This window comes from Conger conger, chromosome 4 (genome assembly GCF_963514075.1).
Source record: "Conger conger chromosome 4, fConCon1.1, whole genome shotgun sequence".
NCBI lineage: Eukaryota > Metazoa > Chordata > Actinopteri > Anguilliformes > Congridae > Conger > Conger conger.
In genome coordinates this window covers 44,496,201-44,523,204 of record NC_083763.1, presented here as the reverse complement: position 1 = coordinate 44,523,204, position 27,004 = coordinate 44,496,201, and the positions used below count along the sequence as shown (strand labels likewise).

The following is a 27,004-nucleotide window of genomic DNA, read 5'->3' as shown; positions in this document are numbered from 1 at the left end:
GGATACTCTTCACATATTGGGTTGTTTTTGAACGTGATTGTTTTTACAGGTCTACTGAAATCACTTTTGAAATACAACACTTTTGTTTGTGGGCTAATAAACTGAATACCAAACAAGGCCATTGTCTGTAAACAATCTCATGATTATTCAGAACGAAAGTGGGAGGCCAGTGAGCATGCTAGCAGTTAATGTGTCTATATAAATTGGGATTTAGATACATAGTTTATGCACTCTCAGGATTGTCTATTTTTCAAATATGATTCTTTGTTATGTTTGTATCATAAGCCCAGCTATTGTTTAATTGTTTGATTGATAATTGAGGACCCTGCTTGTCTATGAATATGAGTCACTTGGACTAAGGGGGAAGAACTGCTAAAGAAGGCCAAGGGCTAAAAAATGTACGTTTCCTTTTCTTTACTGTTGTACAAATAAGTTCAGTCAAAAAATGAATATATTACATGAGTGCAGACATTTTTCTACAGGCCATTTAGCATTCCCATTTACAGTTACAAATGGCTGCTAAGTCATTAGGATCAGAACTGATAGCAGTAGTCAATACATGTCTTGCGACATGAAGTTAGATACTCTCGTAGGTGTATTAAAGAAATAGAAATAGTACAGTGCAGTCCATAAGTATTTTTTTTGTTCTTTTGGGTCTGCACTCATGCGCTCGGATTTGAAATTAAGCAATTAATAATGTGCCACCTTTAAGTTTAGGGTATTTACATCCATATTGGGTGATCTATGTATGAATTACATCCCTTTCTATACATAGTCCCTCCATTTTATGGGAACTGTCCAAAAGTAATTGGACAGTTGGCTTCTCAAATGTTTCTGATTGGTCAAGTGTATTCAATTGCTTCCTTATACCACTGTACAGAAATTGTACCACTTTCCAAATATGGACTGCACTGGTATTATTAGAAAGCTAATGAGTTATGCAATATAGTTTTAGTAGCTTAAGTATGGTTAGTAAGCTTATGAAAAATATTAGATGCATTAGATAAGGCAGGCCAACAATGAGAGGCCAGGATGGAGAATTGAGAGGTGAGCTCAGTAAGGCTACTGTGGAGCGCAGGGGTCTGTCGGGAGTGTAAGGTCTGATGATAGACTGCAGGTTAGAGGGTGCTCTTCCTTTTGCTTCACCAAATATCTGTACTTTATTTGTACACCCTGGTAGCTATATTGTGAATATTAATCGTATCAGGGCTCTAGGATCGTACCTGCAGTGACAACTTAATGCCACACTGAAAAAGTTATGATTATTAAGAAATTCATTCATTTTCTTTCATCATTCATTTTAATGGATACTGTTGTGCAATGGATGGGAGTAGAACCTAAAACAGTGAGTCACAACAGTCTTTATTTGAGATGAAAAGTGAATATGAATTAGAGTAGATAACCTGTTGTGGGTTGGAGGTTTGGATTCAAGTGGGTTTTTAAGATTAACTTACTCAGGGAGATGTTCTTACCCCCACCACAACACATCTCAATTACAGGCATTATCATTCAGTTCCAGGGGAAAGGGTTGTGAAACTCTAAAATGTAACTTTAATGCCAAAGACAACACAGTCAGACAAAGCATCTCTACCTCAGAGAACTCCTCCTACTGCACGACTAGCTGAAAACCAGCCCTCGCTATACTGACAGAAGAAAGTGTGCTAGACCCTGCTGCTGTGTACATTAAACTCACTGCCCAAAGTAGACCCGTCACATGACACCATATACATGGCAGGTACTCGCAAGGGCTGTGTGAGAGGCAGCGTAAGAGAAACCAATGCAGCCTACAACTCAGTTCTCGACAGTGACTAAATGGGACTTGTAAAATATGCGTAAGGAAAGGCGAGGCGTGTCTTACTAGGCCTGAGGCAACAGAAATAAACAAGCACACTTAGGCCTTTCCAGACTTTCCCATGGCAAATAAAATGCTTTATTAATACAGATGTGTGGGGCCACACCTAGGGGCTGGTCTACACTGCAGAAGGCTTCGCACTGTGGTCCTGCTGTGTCGAAGGCTTGGACAGCATGTGAGAAGCTAGTCTTGTGACCCTTCAGTGCATAATAAGGGACAATAAAAATGTTTCATTACCAAGGCATGAGGGGAAACACAATATAGTGAACACAGCCTCTAAAGAGATATGGTTCAAATGTCAGAGGATGCCTGGGCTTCTGTCATTAGTCATCTTAGCCATCTGGCAAGGCTGAAGCCTTGAGTACACTTAACTGCCCATACTGCTGATTTTCAATCTTTATCCCACTTCCGCAGACCAGACTTACAACCATATAGTGTGCATAACCCACACAATCAAATCGCATGCTCGAAACAAAGTTCATATGCAGCAAACACAAACACCATCAGCATAACCAAACAGATAACAGTATGTGCTGATGTAGGCTTGCAGCTAAATCAGAAGGTCACCCATAGTGCATGCATAAGGTCGGAAAATCTGAACAAACCAGAGTTGACTGTATGGGCCACCCCTTAGATGATGGCAAAACATAGTGGTTTCATCTGACAGCAGATCTAGACAGGAGTGAGCAGTTTGACTCGAAAGAGGAGTCATCTGGCCAGGAATGTTCATCTGACCGGCAATAAATCACTTTACAACTATGCTTTGGGAGCTTCACATTAATCACCGGTAATGGTCGTAGTAGAGCGTCCTTATCCACGTCACCCTGCACTGCACGTGACGGTTCCCCCTGCCCGAAACAGGGTTTTTTTTTTTTTACACACAGAAAACCTCCTTCCTGGATAACACTACCACTGTGGAGTAATCAGTGGTATGCAACAGACAAACGGAACTTTCTTCTGCACAAAAAACACACCTTCCTTCTTATTTCCCAGAAATAAACATTCTCTCTGATACATCAGAATACAAAACTACAATCATCCTGGGATGTTGCAGTTGTTTCTAAAGCAACAAATAGTAAAAAGGCTTGTTAAGAAGTTGTACTCCACATTACTTGAGGAGTACCTATATTTGTAGTTAATGAGAGAACTTATCACGGCAAAACACGTGTTCATATGGCCCGGTCATTACCAGTTATTTATCCTGTTCCAATTTTGACTCTTTTGAGTCTTTCGTCTTGCCCTCATATTACATGCTTGACATCTTACAACAATTACTGCTGGGGTGGTGAAATCTATTATCTCAAATCCTAGGCAAAGATTCTGTTTTAAATAACTTTGAGGAATATAATTATTATGGTCTTAGATCCCATGCATTAAATTACATGGTTCCAGAGAGGCTTTGAACAACCCCTGCAATAAACCAGGAACCCCTGGGTCCTAATTCCAAAGAGACAAGAAGGCTTTACATAATGTAATTAACCAAGGCCTTGATTTTTCAGCCAACCTAATATCGGAATATGTGAGGCCATATACTGTATGCTGACCTTCATAGTGTACTGATGTGCACAGACACAAATAGAATAGGTTGCTCAGGATGTTTTTCTATGAACTTGAAAAGGCTCGCCGAACTGCGCCGGTCATGAATGCCCTTCGCATATTGAAATTCAAAAGCCTGGAAAAAGACCCCTGGTGAAACCATGGCTACAAAATGCTTGCGTTTCCAACACAAAAGAAAATGAACCTGGTCTAAATGAGAGATTTCAGAGAGCAGAGGAGAGTGAACAAGCACATGTATCCTGTCAATGAATCATCAGGGTGGAAAGAAAGGCTCATGAGGTAGGAGTTAATGATGAACTGAAGGAAAAAAAATCTACTAGGAAACCAGCCAAGGAGCCAGGAGCGTATTAAAGTAAATAGAGAGCACGGGAGAAAGAGGGAAAGAGGGAGCAAGTGAGAGACAGTGAGAGAGATAACGCCCTCCGTTCATTAGGAGCACCAGGAAGCGATCCCACAGGCGAACAAGAATAATCCAACTCTTCACTGACGCTACTGGCACAGCAAAGAAACTATCCCACACAAAGAATGTAAACTGTGGGAACGCTAACAGCAACATGATCACATCGTGTTGGGAAAAAAAAGCCCCGCTGGTTCAACAAGTATAACTGAGCAGAGAAAAAAAAAAAAAAAAAAAAAACGCCCGAGTGCTCACATTACACAAGTGAAAGCGTGCTGCGACAGTTGGCTAGACATCCCTTGCCTGAGCACAGCAGAAGTTTAACAGTCACACTCACCTGCTGCTGTTCCCCTCTCCACCTTCTCCTTCTCCTTCGTGCCGGTCGCCGGATACCAGCGGGAAGAGCCTCCTGCTCACTGTTGAGGGAAACAGGGAAAGAGGGAAGGGCCGGGGCAGGGAAAAAGGCGGAGAAGGAGAAAGACAGGGAGAGGGGGGAGAGAGGGAGTGAGAGAGAGAGAGAGAGGGAGAGTCAAGCTAACACTGTGACTGGTACTGCTGCCCTCTGAGTCCCCACCCTCCCTGACTCACTCAGAGGGGATGAATAACTGGTTCAGAAATATACACAGAAAGTGCAAGGGAGAGAGACAGAGAGAGAGAGGGGGAGAATATATGTGCCTGAGAGAGGGAGGGCTTGAGAGAGAACAGGCCTTCGATTGAAGCCCATGCATGCAGCGACAAGACAAAAAAAAAAAAAAAAAAGTTAGCTACTGGCCAGTTTGTGGCCCACGCCCTGCACTCAAGCTTAACTCCCCTCCTCCTTCCTTTCCCCTCCCCCTTCCCTGCCACCCACAAGTTCCTTGTGAGGTAGGTAAACATGCTGGAGTATGCTGTGTCCTGTTAGCTTTCAGACAGCAGCAGGCGGATTATATTATTTGCAGGCTGCGGGCGAGAATCGGGCGACTCTGTCATTATGAAGACCTCCATTGTTTCAAAGTGAGCGGCTTTCTGCGACAGGAGTGAAGGGAAACACCCTGTTAAAGCGAGACCGACATCGATTTCCCATAAACCGGCCGTCACTCAGTGGTAACCCACAATCAGCTGTGAAATGCAAATACTGTAGTATCAGTCACAACTAAAACTTCAGACAAATCCACCAGCCATGATTACAGATATCCATGTTTACAGAAAACACATACTCAGTGATCACTTTATTAGGTAGACCTGTACACTAGACTGCTAAACTGTACCGGCTGTCTCTTCTTGGAATGGTCTTAACCATATTATTGTACCCATATGATGACACCAGAGGAGGCTCCTGTAAGACAACAGGTGAAGCAGTGCTTCACCAAAAAAAAAAAAAAAACATGCATACTTGCTGTTCTGTTCACCTTACTCCCTTGGCCCCAGTCTTTCCATGATAGTTTGGTAAACTTCTAAATCACGGACTGTTGCTAGGCGAACTTACCATCAATTTATTTTCCCATCTACAGGCTATTTAAAATGATACGATTCCCACTCCTGTTATTTCCTCGATCCCCTTCAGTGGACATTGTTTTGTTTGTAACTTTTTTAATATGTCTGTGATTTAACACCGCGTATTTTAAGTTACTTTTCCTGTTGAATCTGTTGACACAAAGTACCTCACGCGGACGTGGACAGCTGATGGAATGTTACCAGCAATGCACTGAAATTACCCGGTATTTCTTGGCCTACTCTGTAAACATGGATTATATCGTTTAAAAAGAATTGTATAGCTCATAAAAATAAAAGCAACCCGACCAGTGTATGAAAAATGATGACTGTCAAGTTTGGTCAGAAACCAGAAAAAACTTTTAGACTTTTTTATTATTATATAGTTATGTTTGGCAATATCCACTCATTTGTTCTGTAAGAAATTACATTACAATGCATCTAACTACCAATGTATCCAACTACTCAAAATGATAAGTAACTGTAACATTACTCCTAAAACATAGTTTTATGGAAACAGATTACTTGTAACAACATGCCATGTTTAGATCATGAATGTTTTAGGATAAATAAATCGATTGACACCAATTACTTTGGAAAAGGATCAATTTTCCACATTATCACTGAATGTAATATTGCATCACCATCTTTTGTCACAGGGGTTTTCAACCTTTTTTGACATGCACGTTTGAGCTGGTGGCCAAATGACTGATGATTGATTGTACATAGTGTTAAGAGCAGGGGTAGTGATGTGTATCCACCTGCAACAACATAGCGACAACATGGAGCAGTCAGATGATCCATGTTAGAAGAGATCAAGCAGTGCTAAAAATCTAATTTTTCTAAACTCTTCATACACAACTCTGCACCAACGTGCAGCTTGTCAGTTCATTGGATGGATCAAAACTACCAAACCACTGTGAACATGTCTCAAAGGAAAAGCACCTGCACTAGAATGGTTTGTGTCAATCATCATCTATCTAAAAAACACTAACAACCGGTGGCATTACAGTCGATGCACTATTTTCTGCAAGTGATTTTAGAAATGTATAGTTTGTAAAAGCAATGAAAAGCAATCATTCAGTTTGGTCCAGTGCTCTTGTGCTAACTGTAAAAGGTTCTAAAAAAGTTCTAAAAAGTATCAAAAAATGTTTGTTTGCAATTGTAAAAAAAAACTGTGAAACAAACCCACAGTATGTTGTAATTATATATATGTTTTTTAAATGATTCCACTCTCTTCTACTGTTTCCACCATTCCCTTTATTTAGAACCACAAAAAGACCATATTGAAACATGTATCAAGTTTTTTTTCATGCTATAGTAAAGTATTGTCAAAACAACTAAACAGTCAATCTATAGGTCTCTTGTGTGGGCGATCTAAACAAATGTTCTGATAGTATTTCATGAAAAATGAGGAATTTGAACCAATGAGTTTGGAAGATTTATTCAAAGATATAAATGCACAATGCATGTTTTGAACAAGCAAAATGGCTGTGCTACAAGTTGGGCGCAAGCTTGTGAGATTAGCCTCAAAGTGATTGTAAAAAGGGCGGCCTATAGCGTAGTGGTTAAGACTGGGACCCGCGCAAGGTCGGTGGTCCGATCCCCAGCATAGGATCTGGACAATAAGATCTGCACAGCCGTTGGGCCCTTGAACAAGGCCCTTAACCCTGCATTGCTCCAGGGGAAGATTGTCTCCTACTTAGTCTAATCAACTGTACGTCGCTCTGGATAAGAGCGTCTGCCATTAATGTAAATGTAATTAACTGTAACAGGCTGTGTGATATGGTCAGTGTTTTTCACCTCAAAAAGGCCTAGGTCAACAGGTAAAGCATGGCACTAATGGGTTTGATTTTCACAAGGAGTGATGGTGGACATGGAAATATGAACATCTCTGTATTTTTCGAAGACAATATATTTATTTTCTCATCAATAATATCTGCCGCTGTGCTAAACAGCCGCTCGCTGCTAACACTCATGAAGGGTGTGCCAAGGTACACAGCAGCTGCTTCAGCAAGCACTGGGAACCGGCCCTGACCTGCCAGAAAGCAAAAGGCGGTGCGCTTCGTGCGATCGGTGCCTTACAGGATCCTGCTCGGGGTACTTTCTGGGGGTGCTCTGTGTGAGCTTCTCTCAAACTTTCTTCGTCTGTCTATGGGTCTGAATCTGGTTTTGTTCCCAGGACACCGGAAAGCAATGTGTGTGCACGGGCATTCAAGAGGGCCTACATCACCCCGCTCCTAAAGAAACCCACTCTAGACTCTAGACAAAACTACCGTCCGGTATCTCTCCTTCCTTTTCTATCCAAATCCATTGAACCAGCTGCCTCCAACCAACTCTCTTCCTTCCTCTCACAGAATAACCTGCTGGACCCCCACCAGTCCGGCTTCAGACCTGGCCACTCGACGGAGACTGCCCCCCTCTCTGTCAATGAGTCCCTTCAGGCTGCAAGAGCAACCTCTCTCTTCTCTGTCCTGATCCTTCTTGATCTCTCTGCGGCGTTCGACACGGTCAACCACTCCATCCTCTTGGCCTCCCTGGCATCTACAGGGATCTGTGGCACAGCCTTAGAGTAGATCAAATCTTATCTCTCTGGCCGGTCCTCCCAGGTGTCCTGGGCTGGAGGGGTGTCAACCCCTCGCCCCCTTGTTACAGGAGTCCCCCAGGGTTCAGTCCTCGGACCCCTCCTCTTCTCCATCTACACAAGATCCCTTGGCCCTGTTATCTCTGCTCATGGCATCTCCTATCATTGTTATGCCGATGACACCCAACTCTTTCTCTCATTCCCCCCATCAGACACACAGGTCTCTACCCATATCTCCGCCTGCCTGAGAGACATCCAGAGCTGGATGGGCAACCACCATCTAAAGCTCAACCCAGGTAAAACAGAGGTCATCTTCATCCCTGCTTTAACCTCTCCCTTCTCTGATTTCTCCATCTCACTAGGGGATACCACAGTGACCTCATCCCCTAGTGCAAGGAACCTTGGAGTGGTGATGGACAACAGGCTATCCTTCTCTGAGAACATCGCTACGATGACCGGGGCGTGCAGGTTCTTCCTGTACAACATCCGGAGAATCCGACCCTTTCTCACCACCTACTCCACTCAGCTCCTTGTTCAAGCAATGGTCCTGTCCCGCCTGGACTATTGCAATTCTCTGCTGGCTGGCCTTCCAGCATCTGCCATCAGACCCCTACAACTGACCCAGAATGCTGCAGCCCGTCTGGTATCCAATGTTCCCAGACATTCACATGTCACCCCCCTGCTCGGCAACCTCCACTGGCTGCCTGTTATGGCTCGCATCAAATTTAAAACTTTGGTGCTCGCATACCAGGCAGTTAAACGATCAGCCCCTGTATATATTCAATCCCTTATCAAGACTTATACACCAACAAGACCCCTCCATTCTGCCACTTCGTGCCATCTGGCGCCTCCTCCTCGCCACACCTGCACCTCACGCTCACGACTGCTGTCTGTCCTGGTCCCACGGTGGTGGAATGACCTCCCGGTGGATGTCAGAACGGCAGAGTCTCTGACCTCCTTCAAGCACAGACTGAAGACCCATCTCTTCAGGCTACACCTTTCCCTCCCCAACTCACCACCATGATTAGCCTTAGACTGTAATGGCACTTATGTATAGATTGTATAGATATTGTTACTTGTATAGGTATTGTTATTTTTTGTATTCTAGCTGCAATTGTGGTATGCTAGTTTGAAAGTTGATTGTGGGTTCTGATTTTCTGCGTGTGAACTATACTGTCCTCTCAGGTTCTCTTTGCACTTGTTCTTGTGTTTAATTTGCACTTTGTTGTACGTCGCTCTGGATAAGAGCGTCTGCTAAATGCCATGTAATGTAATGTAATGTAATGCATAATAATGGTGTTTTTGTCTTTAGGCTGTATTTATTACAGGGCGGCCTGTAGCGGAGTGGTTAAGGTAAATGACTGGGACACATGGTCCCGGTGTAGCCACAATAAGATCCGCACAGCCGTTGGGCCCTTGAACAAGGCCATTGCTCCAGGGGAGGATTGTCTCCTGCTTAGTCTAATCAACTGTACATCGCTCTGGATAAGAGTGTCTGCCAAATGCCAATAATGCCAATAATGTAATGTAATTTCAATGACGCAAATTATATTTTGTTTGTTCCTTGAAATGATTGATGTGCACGACAAATGGATGCGTGTTAAAACTTGTGGACATACATTCATTTAAATGTCAGCAGACTGTAGGCCTATTATTATTATTATTATTATTATTATTATTATTATTATTATCTTCCCAGAATGCATAGTGATTCTTTATTAACGTCCAGATTTGTTCAGTGGATGTTAATAATTATAATTTGTTATAATGTGTGCTGTTGTATTTGTTAAAGATTCATGGTCTTAATTAAAATGTTTGCAGTTGTTTTACATCGCTGCCATGGAGAAAGAGTTCACGTTGTTATGGAGGCTACTAACAGAACAATGTTATCTTATACTTGACTTTCATACTACTTAAAACGGTATAGCTCGCTGGTAAAAGATCGGATTGATCGGCTAATTTGAAAATCGTCCGTTCGATTGGAGCATCCCTATGCACAATGCTAACTACCATTACCATCGGTTTGACCTCTCACCTCAAGGGTTTGCTACTATCTTGCCCGCATCTGGATTCTACTACTTGCTAACCTCTGTTAGTGAAACCGTTTCCAGTCTCAAGCGTATTCTGCTATAACCTGTTTGCGGCCTAGGCTTTGGCCCTGCCAGCCCGCATCGGATTTGTACCATTTCCCACTGCCATTAGTGAAACCTCCAAATGGTCGGTTGATATAAGCATTCCTTGCTATAACCACTTGTGGCCCAAGAGTGCTGATGCAGATTGTAGTACAATACTTGCTAATTACCATTAGCACTATTGCCATTACTGTGAGACTGTCTCCGGTTTCCCCCCGTCAGTCCCAGAGAATGTTTCTGCTACATCTCTGACTAGGAGCTCCTGTACTCCTACCCATCTAGCTCCTGATGAATCCTACTGAGGGGCAGGCATCCCTTGCCTCCCCAGTCTGGAAATGACAGCTGACTAGCTAGCTAGGCATCACAGGTGCTGCAGAGACCCCAGAAACCTCACCCACCAGACTACTAACAGCAGAACAATGCAGGAGGCAGAGAATGGGTTAACTGCATATCTGCCATCAAACCTTTTATAGCCTCCCTGGTGCTTTCACCAGATGAAACCTTGAAACTCTAACTGCTTACCTCGAGGCTGCTGGCGAATACAGATTAACTCATCTCCAGAGCCAATGATACCACTGCCCACGGAGGTCTACAGAGACTTGGCTCTGTTTTTGCACTGCCCAGTGGGAATTGTGGGACCTTATATGCACAGGTGTGTATATGCCTTTCTAAGCCATGTCCAATCAACTCAATTTGCCACAGGTTCTAGACACATCTCAAGGACCACAATTTGGAGTAAATGGTTGGTATTTCTATAGCGCCTTTATCCAAAGCGCTGTACAATTGATGCTTCTCATTCACCCATTCATACACACACTCACACACCAATGGCGATCGGCTGCCATGCAAGGCACCAACCAGCTCGTCAGGAGCATTTTAGGGGTTTGGTGCCTTGGATACACCCAGGGCGGGATCACACCGGCTGCCAGACGACTGCTCTTACCCACTGAGTGCCACAGCAAAGGGCCTGAATACTTATGTAAATGAGAGATTTCAGTTTTAGATTTTTAATAAATTTGCAAAAATGTCAAAAATTACATTAATGGCATTTGGCAGATGCTCTTATCCAGAGCGACGTACAATTCATTAGACTAAGCAGGAGACAATCCTCCCCTGGAGCAATAAAGGCTAAGGGCCTTGTTCAAGAGCCCAACGGCTGTGCAGATCTTATTGTGGCTACACCGGGGATCGAACCACCGACTGGGTAGTTCAGGCAGACAACTAGAGAAGTGTCCGCCCCATCACATGATGCTTACATCTAATGGGAGGGGCTATATAAAGCACCATCCTTACCCGTTCGGGCACTTGCTCATTTTGTGCACTCTTCCATGCTCTGCTGCCTGCTAGCTGCTGCTGCATCTACCCTGCTGCCTGGCTCATTCTGCACGCTAAAGCCATCGCACTGCCTGGTTCATTCTGCATGCGAAAGCCATCGCACTGCCTGGCTCATTCTGCATGCGAAAGCCATCGCACTGCCTGGCTTTTTATGCTGCACTGCCTGTTTTGGAATGCTGCCATTGCCAATATTGCATGCTATTGCCAGTTTTGCTAGATGCTTTTGCTCAAATTATCCTGCTATTCCTAATCCATGCCTTCAAAATGTTTGTGTTCCCACCACCACTGCAGCATCCACTGGTGAGCTCTGCTTCTCAGGATCCCCATGAGGGGGGGTTTGTAGCCACTCCCTGTTTCGCGAGGCTTACAACTGGGAGTGATGAGAGGCAGAGTTGACGCCAGTTTGCATTTACATTAAACCTGAATAAATATCGGTAAATATTTTTAATTCCTGGTTAGTTAGCACAGTGTTGTTTGCTCACTGCTGAGAATTCAAAAGCAAAAATTTGTTTTTTCATTGTGAACGTCCAATCTGCATGTAATCAACATCACACAGCACCTGTTGCACCATTCTGAAGCAGGATTAAAAACAACACAGCCGTGAGGATTTCACCACACCTGACAAGTGATATTGGTTGTATGCTTACAACCAAATATACACTTAGTGAGCACTTCATTAGGTATTGATTCAACTTATTTTAGTCTAAGTCTACTGCTGCTGTAGCCTAGCCATTTACACGTTCAGAGATGCTCTTCTGCATACCACTTTTGTAATGTGCTGTAATTTGCGTTACTGGCACCTTCCTGTTAGCTTCGACCAGTCTAGACCTTTTCCTCCGACCTCTCTCATTAACAACATATTTCTGCCCGCAGAACTTCTGCTCACTGGATGTTTTTTTTGTTTTTCGCACAATTCTCTGGAAACTCTAGAGAATATTGTGTGTGAAAAGGAGACCAGCAGTTTATGAGATACACAAACCACCCTGTCTGGCACCAACAATCATTGCACGGTCAAAGTCACTTAGATCACATTTCTTCCCCATTCTGACATTTGGTCTGAAAAACAACTGAATCTCTTGACCGAGTCTGCATGGTTTTATCAATTTAGTTGCTACCACATGATTGACTGATTAAATATTTGCATTAACAAGCTGGTGTACCGAATAAAGTGGTCAGTGAGTGTATATAGGCAGGTATGGTAGTAAAAACAATGATAGAAAATGTCTGGGGCTCAAAAGCCATCATGTTGAAAGGGAGGCTCAAGCACTGGGCATGCAATTCAACACTGGGTGTTGCATTACAAAGACAAAAATAAGATAAGTGAAATTGTAGCTTGAGGGCACATTTTTCATGGCATCCCAAAAAGCCATAGCCATAGCCGCCATCAGATACCGGTGACACCACACTTGGTTCATGGTATTATGACAATGTCTTTGGCAGACATATTGTATCGTGTGGCATTCCGTGAGTATTTTGTGTATTTCTAGGCATCATGCAAAGTACAAATAAGGGTAACTAAATTCCAGGTATGAAATGTAAAAGTTACAAGGGAAAGACCAAAAATGCCCTCCATTGAAATTCAACAAGTTTTTTATTGAAAAGATTAATAAACTGAAATACAAAGTATATAAAGGGGCATATGAAGAAATTCGCAAAAAGTGCAAACATGATATTAGGAAATATTTTTGGACAGACAGTTATCAATGCCTAGAACATCCTGCCAGATCATGTAGGGGTGACAGAGATCCTGAGGGTATTCAGGTCCAGACTTGATGCAATTCTGGGTACTCCGTAGAGTACAAATAAATGACAAGCTAGATGGGTTGAATGACCTGTTCTGATCATTATATATGGCTATGCTCTTAATAATCGGAGTTACAGCCCTGAGAAGTGACTTTCCAAAGAAACAAGGTCTCCCTGGCCCACTGGCTGCAGACTGTTTCACTTAAAACCAGCAGAGCTTGTTTTACCAGTTGTTCAGACACATGGTTTGGAAAAGGAGGAGAAGGAGGTGGGGGGCTATCTGGATGCTTGACCAAAGGTTTGCTTGTGGTGGCCGTGCCCTGAATTACAGCAAAATCCTAAAAATGCAAGAAATCTATGCCTACAACAAATAATTTATCTTTCACAAAACATGAAAGGCTTTTTTTCAGATGTGTCAATTATAGCTGTTTACACAGCAGCCAAATCTCTCCCTCATCAGACAATAGGGCTTAAAGATTAAGGAGGTAAATCTTTAATCTTAAAAAAAAAACAAAAAAAAACACTCAAACTGTGACAGACATAGATAACCTGCCGCCACTATTGGATTTATAATTCATAATTAGCCAACCATTTTCCTTAAAATTGTATCATTTAGATAGCATTTGAGCTCAGTGAGAATATGAGACATGGACCTTCACAAGTTGCTCACTGAGCCCTTCCTCTGTTCCATTGGGTTCATATCGGGTGAACATGGTGACACATACTGAAAAGTTTTAGAGAATGTTACAACAATGGGACCGCAATGTTAGTGTACATTCCAAATGGGAAAAAAGAAAATAAATAATGGATAGAAAAGCTTGGCTAGATGTGTGGTGCAGTCCACAGGGCAGCTGAATCTAAAGCCATATATGATATACAGTCATATATAACCCATTTGTTTGAGGGTTTGATCCTCTCAATGCTGTGATTCCTTTTCTTCTTTCGCTCTCTGAAGTAAAAACTACAAAAGGATTGTGTGCTGTCCACTCTCCTTTGTCTCTGAAATATGAGGAATCCATTTTGCAGGCCACAGCGATTAAGCAACTTGTTTTACTTGTGAAATGCAATGCCTTTGTGTTGACGAGGCAATACACAGATAGCGGTCCTTGTCATTATCAACAACACAAACCGATCATGTGGAATTTAACAACTTTTGCTGTCACTGAAAACTCTTAAGTCAAAGAATCAGTTTTATTCAGTTTCAAGTTCAAAATCAAACTTTAAATTCCTGTACCTTGTCAGCATTCATTTGACTTGACAAAATCAGCTCTTTATATTGTCTTTGCATTTGTATACATCTTGGTACTGTAGAGTACAAACTTTTGTCACATTGCAGCAGATCGAGTTGAGCTGAATTAGAAGCTGATATGGCTTCCACCTACTTCACTGGCTTTCAGACTGTGGACCAATTCTTGAAAGCCTGGAATCTATAACCAGAGGATTTGGACACCTGACACTGTCAAGTCAAATAATCTTGAATACTCTCCAGGTAAGAAAATGACTGCATGTTATCCATTTGGGGTGAGCTGTCACTTTAATATATCAAATGTAATATATCTCAATGGTTTTTTACTGTCTGCTAGTCAGCTAAATAAGTACATAATAAAAGTGGCAAGAGTAGTAATACAAATGAAACTACTACTACTAATAATAATATGAAGCTCCCTATTTATATTCATATATTCATTGATACATAAGAGGCATTCCGCCAAGCATCAACATGCTCACCACTCTTTTGGCACCAGCTTTAGGCAGCTGGCGAATCCAGCCATGAAAGAGTTGATGCAGAGTGATTCCCCGAGCACACGAGACATGAGCAGCTCACTCCGGTTCACTGCCAGCTGGCCAAAGGTCTGTGCCATTTCAACCGTCTCCCAGCAGCTGGGAGGCATCACTTTTGGCTCATACACCCACCTTGCTGGGAGATGCTTGTGATGTCAAAATGGCCGCCAGGTACACTTCTTGTGAACTTCCTCCACAGTCATTTAAAATGGACCGGTGAATACTTGGAATAGATTAAGTGCCCTAATCAGATCAATGGCTCAAGGCAATTGTTTCCTCAAACAAAACGAGTAAACTGATTTTTTTTTGTTTTTACAGTGCATGTACTTCTCACCAAGGCAGGGACACCTCACTAGTATCCCTGATGGTATCTTTGGCAAAGTCAGAGGCTCTGAAATTACACAGGCATTATCAACCAGTGCCAGGTAAATGATGAATGACCGTGGATTTTATATGACTGATAACAAAAACGTCTCATTCTAGACACCCCACCAAAATCATCAGCTAAAACCTGAATATCCAACTATGAGAACCAGTCAAAATATGAATTCATGACATATTTATCGATTTAAACATTTTCCCTTAGACCTTGAGGCCAATTGAAATACTATGACTTTCAAAGTATTCTCTTAAACACAGGCTTTATCAACATACTAAATCTGTCAAATGCTTGAGCTATGCCACTGTATGAAAGTAAAAAAACAACACACTCCACAAATAATAATTGGTAACAAAAAAGCATTTCCACATTCTCAGCGATCCACAAGGGTATCACACTTGCATGACAGAGGTGTCATTCTAAACCTTTCTGGCATAAAGCACATGGTATCTGGTGACAGCAAGCGACCATCACTGCTGTCACAGCTTCTTCCTGTATTGCAGGTCAACTCTGACAGATTCTCAGAAATGTAACAACCACGCCTGTCACAAGGCATTTCTTGCAGGGGTTTTGAAATGCATGTCAAGTGCTAAGTGAGTGACCCAGACTGGGCCCAACCATGTAAGGATCATATATGGGTCTTTTCCCATTTTCAAGATGCTTTCCACAAGCCCAAGTCAATGGGTGTGCTCACAGTTTGTCAAGGCCATCTCCTCACAGTGCAGTCAACACTTCATTAATTTGCCTGCTGCCTGTTGCTCAATCTCAACGATCGCTCTTTAGCCCAGAGATGGCCTGCGATTACAAACATTTCCACAGCATATTAACAGGTGGAGCAAACTGCTTGCTTGTACCTGCATGATAATGCATATGAAATGATCCTTCTGTGCTTTCCCAACACTGAGGAAAGAGACATGGAGAATGGAGGGTGGTGGAGGCGGGGGGTCACTCATTCACCCATGCCACAGCCTCTCTTGGGGGTGAGGCACTGACATAAATCGTTTCCTGACTGGGGAACCCTTTTGGGGCTTAAGTTTCCTTTGGTTTAGAATAGCCGTTTCCAGTTTTTCCTCAGTATTTTTGCACGTGAATCAAACTTGTAGCTGTTCATTGCCTTGGCCTGCGGCCTACATTTCCTGGCCAAGATCGTTACAATGTGAAATGGTGTCTTTGTGGACTGAAAGCTAAACACTGGCAATTGTTCTCTAACTACAGCATCATATCAGATTTCAATACAGCAGCTGTGGTGTTATTGAGGGGAGCAAACAGAATTGTCAAAGTTATCACAACCATAAGCGATCAAAGCATGCTGCATATGCAGCAACACAGGCATTTAACTAGCTTTTCCTAAACTTCTTAAAATTGTTCTTCTTAAAAATTTTCAGTCAATGTCAATGACAAATGTTCATTTATTCCTTTGCATGGTTTGATCCAGTCTGAGTTACCAAATGGCTTCAAGCAAAGCTTTGCTAACCACATTAAATATATACTATACCTTCTCTGATGCCCCCTTTTATTAAGGGATATGCTGTATGCTATGTTGATGATCTTGTCTAATTAGCTATTCCAATGAGACGAGACAAATTGAAATGTAGGCTTCTTGAAGCCTCTCAAATCAAATAAACATCAGGGCAAAGAATGAGGACACATCACTGGGCCATATTTCAGACCATGTCTCGATTCCTGAAGGCAGGTAGAGCATTCTTGTTATGCAATCATAGTTCATTATGAATGGCATTCACTCTGGTATGTACACTGTTACACACGTTTATGTCTATGCGCCTGCACTAGTCTTTCACAACATACTACTCATACTGTGTCCTTTCAACAACTCTGTTGGCAACACCACACATTCTTCCGTAAATTATTTTAAAACTACTGTGTATATATATATATATATATATATATATATATATAGACAAAAACATAGATGTGCATTACAAATGCAGTTACTAAAGCAACAAACTAAACATAGCACAATCTATTATTAATATCAGTGTGACAAATTACATTTGTGTCATTCTTGCACTAGTCATTTTACTGCCATTTCTGTATTGCTTCAGTGTAAGCGGAAGCCATGTGAATTTCACAGAAAACTTTCCCTCTGTTTCCAAAGACACATGACAATGACCAACAGTACTGCTCAGTAGCCTTGAACATAGTATGACCAAAAATATGAACATAAGTATGTACAGTATAAATGCAAAAAGAATATACAGTACATAATGCTTCCAGAACCAAACGTTTACAACTGAGCAGTAGAAAATCTGTCTGCGTAGATTCAAACTCCCTTATTTCATATAGTCCATTCAATTAGAGGCACTTCTCTTTCACACACTATGGTTTTTTCACTTTTATTAGTTCTTGATCCCAAAAGAAGCAAACTGAATTAATAATGGGTTGATGTAACATAATTCACATAAAAGGTGTGGAAATCACATTGTCTGTGATGGGATGTAACATTTTGGATAAAACAGGTGACCATAGCCCATCAGAGTTGATGGCATGTTCAGTGACTAAAACATGCCAGCAGACATAAAACACTGCAGTGAACACAAACCTGTGAAATGTACGACTAGCCATGCCAAGCAGCTAGCATCCTCCCTAGTGTATAGCAAGGAAAGTTACCCAAATCCATAGAGTACAACAGAAAAAGATAGAGAGGTCCCTAGAGTACAGCTTGGAAAGTTAGAGAGCGATCAAGTTGAGTAAAACCAAGCGCACAAGTAAACTTCACAGAACAAGCTCTCCAGACATCCGTTAACCATTAACTAGAGCCAGTGACCAGAATATTATTGCCCTGATTCTCCCAAAGATCAGACAACAGATTGAATTCACTTATCGTGTTTGACTAGATGTTTGATTTTGTACAAGTCTTGAATTTGCATGCATCTGTAAACAACAAACTAGATCTCAAGGATGTCTGAAGATAAGCGAGGGAAGGAGGAACAATGACATTTGTGCGCTGTGAATCTCAATTAAGAGCCTCTGCATTCCTGGACACAGGACAAGGCCAGAGAAGAGATGCAGAGAAAGGGAATGAGAGAGAGAGAGAGAGCGAGAGAAAGGGAGAAAGGGAGGGAGAACAAGAGAGAGAGCTACAGCTGCAGGATGGATTTCCATAAGACACCCATTAGAGTGCAGTCTCAGGCCACGGCCCTCTCCACCAATCAGCTGCTGGCATCCTCCCCAACAGCCCACACAGCTGTGACTGTGGTATTCCTTTGTGCTCCGACTGCATCTCCAGGACAGCAGCGCACAGCTGCGATGCCACCCTGGCTCCGCTGCGCTCACAGACAGAGGGGCAATCATCGCTGCGCATTGTGCGACATGGCAACGGCCAGTCTGTCTTTAACCCTTATGTAGCCTTAACATTCTGTATACTCCCCTTGTCCTAAGGGTCAAAAATGACCCGCCTTCACTAAACCCCTAAAATAAAGCAGCTTAATTGAATTGTTAACCCCAAATCTATTTTGCCTGAAGAAACAACCTGTCACTCGTCACAGACTTTGTCGTAAAATTTGATAAAGTTGAAAAAAGATCATTTGGGGGGTTTTCTCTTCTGTTAAACATAGTGGGGGTCATTTTTTACCCTTAACACTTAAGGATTAAAGTGACGAACAATGACAAAAGCCTTACTTACAGTATATGTGCCAGTGACACACAACTCAACCTCGAACCTACCCCTAAAAACGTATTTTTCCTTTCATTCCTGTTCAATGGATAATCGGCCGGATGATGCCGGGAAGCGGGGCCCCATGACAGCGCAAATTCAATTGGTCCAATTTTCAACTTTTTTTAATGCCCCGAAGCAGCAAATGAGAAGGAATTAGGAGGCACAAACAGGACGTATGATTGGATCAGCTGAAGGAATGTTGCACACAGACCAAGCTTATCGTTGACAGTTGTGCTCCATGATAACCTTCTCTTTTCCTCACGGAACAGAATAGCAGACTTCCGAGACCCTCCTCCAACATGACACTATATATACCATGTGTGCTAATACATGATAAATGATTCTAGATGCCTTGCAGGCAATTCCAATCACCACATTTCCAATAAATTTCCGCAGGGGCTGTCTCTATCCAAATTGTTTTCCTCCACAAGATGTTTCATGGAGGAGAGAGTTTATGAGTCTATGAATTCTGTTCATAGTGACACCATTAGTGCTTTATCACATGACTAGCCATTACTACCACTATGGAGAAAAAAATGCCCATTTATACATGCCCAATTAATATGAAATCTAGAAAACGCCTTGCGTGACAAGCGTAGGAGCTGGAGCTGACAGCTATCCATTGCACAGTGAATGAGCAGCTTAAGGGGCAGGCAGGTACATACTCTTTGCTAACTGCTAACTGGTATGTGATGCCACCTCACATGACACCATTTTAAGACCAAACACAACAGTGCATAGGTCAGAATATGGCAAAAAAACACAAGGTTGGTAAATGGTAAATGGTTGGAATTTATATAGTGCCTTTATCCAAAGCACTGTACAATTGATGCTTCTCATTCACCCATTCATACACACACTCACACACTAACAGTGACTGGCTGCCATGCAAGCCACCAACCAGCTCGACAGGAGCATTTGGGGGTGAGGTGTCTAAAACAGCTAACATACAGATAACATTGGTAACCATAAAAGACGATGCACATTTGTGTTTAATCACAAGATCAAAAACATTCTGCAACTGGAAAATGAACATAAAAAAATCCACAGACTGACATGCATGGTAACCCAAAATCCGGTTTGCAACTGTTATTGTCACGGTTGGATCTCACACCTACATTGGATGAATATAACTTGTGCTCTATAGCAGTTTACTTGCTAACTACTTCCCCATCATTTAAAATGTTGTTTTTTATGTCTCTTTTCTCAAGGCAGAGGGAATAAGGTTTACTTGAACAACACTAGCCATGCACTTTGGTATTAGCTGTTGGTTGTCTCTTTCTAATAATCTATAATATTTATCCTGACAGAATGACTGATATATGTTTTACAATTGCCAGGAAATTATGTTCTGTAGATATATAAATAATATCAACGTACATTATAAATCACATAAAACATGTTTTATTGACAATCACCCATTTGTTTAATCTATTTGCAGACTTCCACATTCCCTTTTGCCTAGAATTGGCACCGATTCTAAATATTTTACATACATTGTTAATATGAATGGCTCAAGCTTGTACACTAACATTCCCCACAATGAATAATCAGTCTGACATTCCAGACCTGTCAAAATGAAACTGATATGCCTAACAAATACCAACTTGAAATGTGTTCGACAGAGTTTACACATTATGTAGACTATATTGAATCTTAATAAAATTATATAAAAACAATATCTCTATTTATGTTTGGTCAACGAGAGCAAACATACATGCAAAGATATGACATAATGTTGAAATGTTGGTGACGTATTTTTATCATGTGGTAAGACAGCGACAACAATCCACTTAAATAATTGAAGTACAGTATTTGAATGACATTCACTGAAATAGTGATTGGTTTGCTGATAAGCCATATAATTATAATGTAAACCATTTCCTACTTTGTATACCAAAAATCAAAGGACAGAAGATAAATTTCATTGCTGTGCACTTAGGGGTTAACCTACTCACAATTCCTGAGGTGCAAGAGAACATAATCAGATCTTGCAGCTTCTGTCCTCAACATACTTCAGCTTATGAAAACATGTTTTTTTCTGAAAACCACAGGTGACAAAATGATTGGCACCCCTAACAATTATTGTAAATAAAATCAAACAAGTGAAATTGCCAATACAATTTTACTTTAATTTAGTTAATCTCAGTCTAAAGGAACTATACGGTGTCATTCCATCACTTCCTGTTTCACTAGAGTATAAGAATGAGGTAACAGGAATGCAAAATCACTTGTTAATGCATGTTTTGCATGCAAAATCCAAAGAACTGTCAATTCAGAAGACACAGATGGTAAATGACCATCATGTCTGATAATGGGTAAAAACAAATACATAAATGGTTAAACATACCACTTAGGACTGTAAGGGCAAAAACATATGAAATGGTTGCAAACTTGCCAGGAAGAGGAAGAGGACAAATCCACACACACATGGTTAAGTAAAACCAACAACCATGTTCTGCAATGGCCATCTTACCCTCCAGACTTAAATCTCATGAAAAGCATGTGGTGTGAACTGAGAAGGGGGGGGGGGCTTTCATCTGTCATGGCTTTCATCTTTGCCAGGGGTGCTTGTACAAAGTATTAAACCAGGGATGCCAATAATTGTGGAACCTTTTGGGGAAATATTATTTTTATATATTATTTATCTTTCAAAGAGGGAACGCGAGGAATGTAACTGACTCCCTCAGTTAAACTAAAGGTTAATTTTATGATGGATAAACCCAATGTTTATATTCACATCAAGGAATATACTGATGGCTGTACTACATTGATCAAACTACAGGTTTGTCTTTAAATATGGTATCATAAATAAGTAAATAACATCCTACAGCTCATACAGTGCTAACAGTAAGGCCACACAACTGTATAAAGGAAGAACTGGAGCCCGGCCAAGGACAAAACCTTTCTCTGGCCCCCTTACTGTACATTTCTCTCACTCCTCTGACATTGACATGCTTCTGCCTCAGAGCAATTCTATGTCAAATGCTTTCATTAAGATGCCTCTGTCACAACAACAGAAATCAACACAAATCACAATGTGAACTCAATGTGCTGAATTTACCCAAGACAAACTCACTCAACCTCTAATGTTGAAGACAGCTTTTCTTTGTTGTATGTCCATCATAACAAACATCTGCTACTCCCCTCCTAGTTCATGAATAATAAGAAGTAGGTGAGATTGTTAACCCTTTTATTCTAGACCTACCCACAGTGACCTTGTGTCAAATGATACAGTCACGGTAGTTTATTTTAACATACACCCCTATACTTAAATAACCTATTCTGTAATGCTTGGGATATGGTGTTGCATAGTTTGTTCAGGAGCATCCAAAGATCATGCAAGTTTCCTGGAGTCTTTTTTTCATTCTTAAAAAAACAAAAACATTTTCTCTATGTAAAAAGTCCCTTGAATGTCATGTCACACAAAATAAATAAATAAAATAAATAAATAAATATATATATAATAATCAAAATATAATTTCTCAAATAACTTTTCATACTTGAGGTGGAGAATGTAGATTGTTGAATGCATAAAATGACACGTTAGCATAATTTAGATTTTTAACTGTGAAGGTCATCAGGCTACAAAGTGGCTATCTAGAATGCTACCAATCAAACAGAAATGTTTAAGAGCTGAGCACTGTTTTTCAATGCAATGAACTGCCAAAACCTTATTACAAAATATTAAGGCAATTGAATTATTAGGAATTATGCCTCTGTGAGAAGGAATGGATCTTCCATTGAAACGATACAAGGTTTAAACACTGAACTATTTACCTCTGGTTTTCAATCACTTTTGTGTGGTTTGAGTGGTTGTTTTCACTCTTGAAAACAACCATTGCTATACAAATGCTTCAAGGACACCATTCCTACAAGTAACACAGCATACCAGCCACTACAGTCACAAACTAACCCTAGGTACATGTAGTTATCTCAATCATATCAGTAATGCAAACAGTTGTATGTAAGTCAGCAGAGCAGTAGCAGGCTTAACCTTGTAGTGGTGTCTCACCTATGACAAAAGTAGCACACTAACCTGATATGTTCATACAGTACATCACATTGTAAACTAATAACCATTGCAAAACTCAATACATTGTATCATCCATATCATCCAGTCAACCACAAGGATTTCACATGCTTCAATACTAAACACTGTCAGCTTATGAGTATACTTTCTATACATTCCCAGGAGTGTTTCAGCAATTTGTACACAATAATATTTCAGTCCTTGCCCCCATATCACAAATGTTAAAGTCGGACATGTTCGCTGACAGTGAAGAAACGACCCAGTGTAAAATTAGAAAGCATGTTGAGTTTAGGTTTATTGTGTAATTGCAATAGGCTGACCTTAAGTCCTCCAAAATGAGTTGCTATTGCTTGAGCTTGCTCCAGCAGTAGATGGTCCTTTTCTTCTGGACTGTTTACTGATCTTCTGTAGGTAAAAGAACCAAGACAGTATTAATAGGTAGCGCCCACCCACTTCCTGACAAACTGAAGCTTGAAACAGAAACCATTAGACTTCCTCTGAAAAGCCAAGAAACAAACTGTCCTATCAATGGACCACATTTGAAAGTGGGACACACAACAAAGCCTCAAATAGATCTGTGGATGTGAGAATGAAGACTAATTTGGAGGGAAACCTGAGACAGGGATACACAGCTTTGTTCCAAAGCTGGTTTCCTCAATAACAAATATTTCAATGGGATATTATCACATTACAAAAAGTCTACAAGTGGGTCTCCCTGTAGCCTAGTACTTATTCTAGTCGTTATACTTGTATGGACATCCTATAGCCTATTTAACGAATGCAGGTAGTGTAAGTATATATTCTGTATGTAAATATGCAAAAATGTACAGAATCTCGTAAAAAAATGGTAATATTTGACCGATCAGTAATTTTTAAAGAGAAACAAAAAAAAAAAGAAGTTAGTCAGTTAACAGTTCCATAGCAGCATGCATTCCCTGTCATGAAAAACATGGTAGCCTAAAACACAGTAGATTAGCGCCGATAACGGCAAGCAGATGCATAGTTCTACAATCTTCTTGTGTTGCGTAGTTGTTCAGCCAGAAAGTTACTTTAAATCGAAAAGGAATTAATGGATGTCTCGCACGTTGCTAACTATGTTCTCCGTTACTTTCCCGTCGGTCGCCTATCGTCTTAAACCTTTCGCAAACTTTACTCTTAGGCTGGCCGCATAGCGTTAATTATGAAAATTCCGATTTGATAGATCTATTGAACCAACCTATGAACATAACTGCACAAGCACGTTGTACAAAGCAAAACGCCGTTACATGCGTAGACGTAAGGTACTCTATTGTCTTCTGTACAGTAGGCTACCATTTTTGACTTCCGAAGAACTAAGAAAAAAATAGACCTGAGACTTAGGCTAACAAATCTCTATTGCGGAAAATATATCAATTTTGCAGCATACCCACCTGAAAACACAAAAAGAGTTGATCAGATTTGAAGACACGGAAACATTCGCCCAAGGACGATGGGACTGCCAGTGACACGCCTCCTTTCTCTTCTGAGGGGAAATGGTCCGACCCAACCCCGAGGAAACGCGACGAGGCGGTCGAAAAAAAGGAGGAGTTGAGATGACAGCAGACTATGCTGAAATTGAGTCTTGAGTAATACCTTGAGATTAATGGATTGTTGCATTACTAAACTCGCTAGAACTGTCACAGCGTGGAAATGTTTTGGGGAAACGACAGGAATTGAAAGCATGAAACCCATCGGCTACACAGAAACACATAACTCTAGAATGACCAATTAAAGTAACTCCAGTGTTATTGCTCAGAATTATTTTTCAGTATTAGATTGTTCGCTAATTTTTTTTTCATTTTTTAAAGTTGTTTTTAACAATGTTCTGGCAGTGAGGACTATTTCAAATTTGGATGTGATGATTTAAAAAAGATTCAAATATAGACTATGAAAAGAAAAGTAAGTTGTTTCATGAATTCCTCCGCAATTCAGAGAATATAAATGCCCACAAGAACAAGTAAAATACTAATATTGTGAGTGCTTTTGTAAGTAGTTCTGCATAAGAACGTATGCTAAGTAATCATAATGTAAATGTAACATAAAAAGAGAAATGACAACTCACCAAAGTACAGTACCTATCGAGTCCAAAGGAAACACACTAACCTGAGATATTCCTAGCTCCTGACATTTACAACAAAGGAAATTTGAACAGTATAAAATAAAACTTACATTTTTATAACCTGACCCAAACATTAATTGAAGCTGTAATGATACACTGTGTTTGTTAAGGGTTAAAATCATATGACATTTTATGATGTTTAAACAATATGATTGCTTGGCATAAAATGCATTGTGTACTTTCTGCATTATGGACTGACATACTGTATGCATAGGGTTAAATACTCAAACTTATGTGTTCAACATCTAATAAATAAAAACTGGTAACAGTTTTTATCAGTGCAAGCATCAGAGATGAAACTTCAAAATCCACATACCACTGGTATCTATTTCCCTGCACTTTCCACTGTGTCACATAACTCATATTTGTAAGATAAGGTATGGATTATGCATATGTACGTATATGGGTAGTTTTATATGCATTTCATGCAGAATTTTACAAGTGATCCTTTTTTAGGTACATTGAAATGCCAATTTGCTAAACAGTGTTATAATACCAGTGAAAAATATTGCTTTGGAGTGGAACAACTAAAGAGAAAGTAGGACAACAAATGGACTGCTGGGGGGAAATGTAAAGAAAATAATTTTTATTCCTTTACACCAACTTTAAGTTTTAAGGGTTGATAGACAAACTGTGGCAACTGTACACTCTGTATTTGTATAGCTTCAGTCGGTAGTCAATTTAGTCAGGTTAATCTCTATGTGTCTCTATATAGACTATTTAATTTTATCGAAAGAAAAAGGGCATCTGAACAGACAAGAATATGCAAAAGAAAATAAATGCTACTAAAAGTAATCTTAGTTTTGGATGCCCTCTGGTGGCACAATTTTGTACACCTAATTCTTTCTCCTGATTTGACTTATTCCCCATAACTTGTGGGTGCACATACTGTATCCTGCATGCACAAAAACTGTAGGTCTACCTATCCATCATTCCAATGTTCTCTGTGATACAGTATTGATTTTGCCTGGTTTGGGGTTCTTAAAATCAAGTTTTCAAAATGAGAAATATACCTATATTTGAATAATTTGATAAAAATGAAATGTAAATATAATTTCTCCAACATAGTGTTGCTACACCTTGAAAAACCTTCAAGCTTTAGATTTGAGATTTTTGAATTTGAGATTTTTGAATTAGGTGCAGATTTTTTGGTGAAAACAAATAAATGAAAACATAAATATACCTTACAAAAATTCAAAATAAGAGAATATTGGTGAATGCGGCAAGATTTGTTCTTAAATCGCTCGCTGGTTCTTGCATGAGGCCCAATATTATAAGTGGTCTTTTATAATTAAGCAAATCTGACTGATTACTGAAGTGCTTTGTACTAATGAGACTAATACGATTGAAGTTTTTGTCAAATACCCAACCCCCATCAAAATAGTCTTCTATTTAGACGTATCACAAAATATTTGTGTTGTTCCAAAAGGTCAACCATTTTTTGCATAAAATCTCAAGAACTGTTTTTGCTGAAGTGTAAGTCTCAGCGTGCAAATTGAAAATGCTAGGTTTTGCTACGCAGGTGAAGAAATGCTGTGTTGTGACCTCCATGAGACCCCGTGCAAACCTAACAAATGATAAACAGTTGGAAACTTAAAGGTACAATAGATAAGATTTTTGGGTTAAAACATTGTTAAAAGACCATTGTAAATCCCTTCCTATCATTGAAAAAGGCTCACTGACATGTTGACTCACCCTCTGCCTGTGTTTATAGTCCTTAAATTTGGGTTTCAAAATATGCAGTTGATGGGCCAGCACTCTGTACCAAAACATTGTATAGCTGTACAATAAGACAATCAAGTTCATTGGTTGACAATTGGTTCTAATTGCCACAGCCAATGGCGTTTCAACGTCAGCGCATTCACAGATAAAGGGGTGGGATAAACAGTGTTATGGTTTGAGTGTGTTTGTTGCTGCAATTCCACTC

At 40.6% G+C, this 27,004-nt stretch overlaps 1 protein-coding gene across 1 annotated transcript in view; it reads right to left on the bottom strand.

The window, feature by feature from the left end:
* The window catches only part of elovl1b (ELOVL fatty acid elongase 1b), a 36,057-nt gene extending 11,568 nt beyond the window's left edge, over nucleotides 1–24,489 (bottom strand). Inside the window, exons 1-3 of the mRNA XM_061238536.1 lie at nucleotides 24,350–24,489; nucleotides 23,261–23,345; nucleotides 4,144–4,222 (exon numbers count right to left, since the gene is read on the bottom strand). The gene's annotated coding sequence lies outside the window, so the exon portion shown is untranslated. The remainder of the gene's footprint in view (nucleotides 1–4,143; nucleotides 4,223–23,260; nucleotides 23,346–24,349) is intronic.
* Nucleotides 24,490–27,004: the final 2,515 nt, after the last annotated feature.